The sequence below is a fragment of the Colobus angolensis genome, unplaced genomic scaffold (assembly GCF_000951035.1).
Source record: "Colobus angolensis palliatus isolate OR3802 unplaced genomic scaffold, Cang.pa_1.0 Scaffold272, whole genome shotgun sequence".
In the NCBI taxonomy this organism is placed as follows: Eukaryota; Metazoa; Chordata; class Mammalia; order Primates; family Cercopithecidae; genus Colobus; species Colobus angolensis.
The window spans coordinates 2,746,097-2,746,313 of NW_012115955.1; positions in this window are offsets into that span (position 1 = coordinate 2,746,097).

A 217-nucleotide genomic window follows, 5' to 3' on the forward strand; every position below is an offset into this window, starting at 1 on the left:
TAACACGGTGAAACCCCGACTCTACAACAAATATAAAAAATTAGCCGGATGTGGTGACAGGCACCCGTAGTCCCAGCTACTGGGGAGGCTGAGGCAGGAGAATGGCGTGAACCCGGGAGGTGGAGCTTGCAGTGAGCCCAGATCACGCCACTGCACTCCAGCCTGGGCGACAGAGTAAGACTCCATCTCAAAAATAAATAAATAAATAAATAAAAGA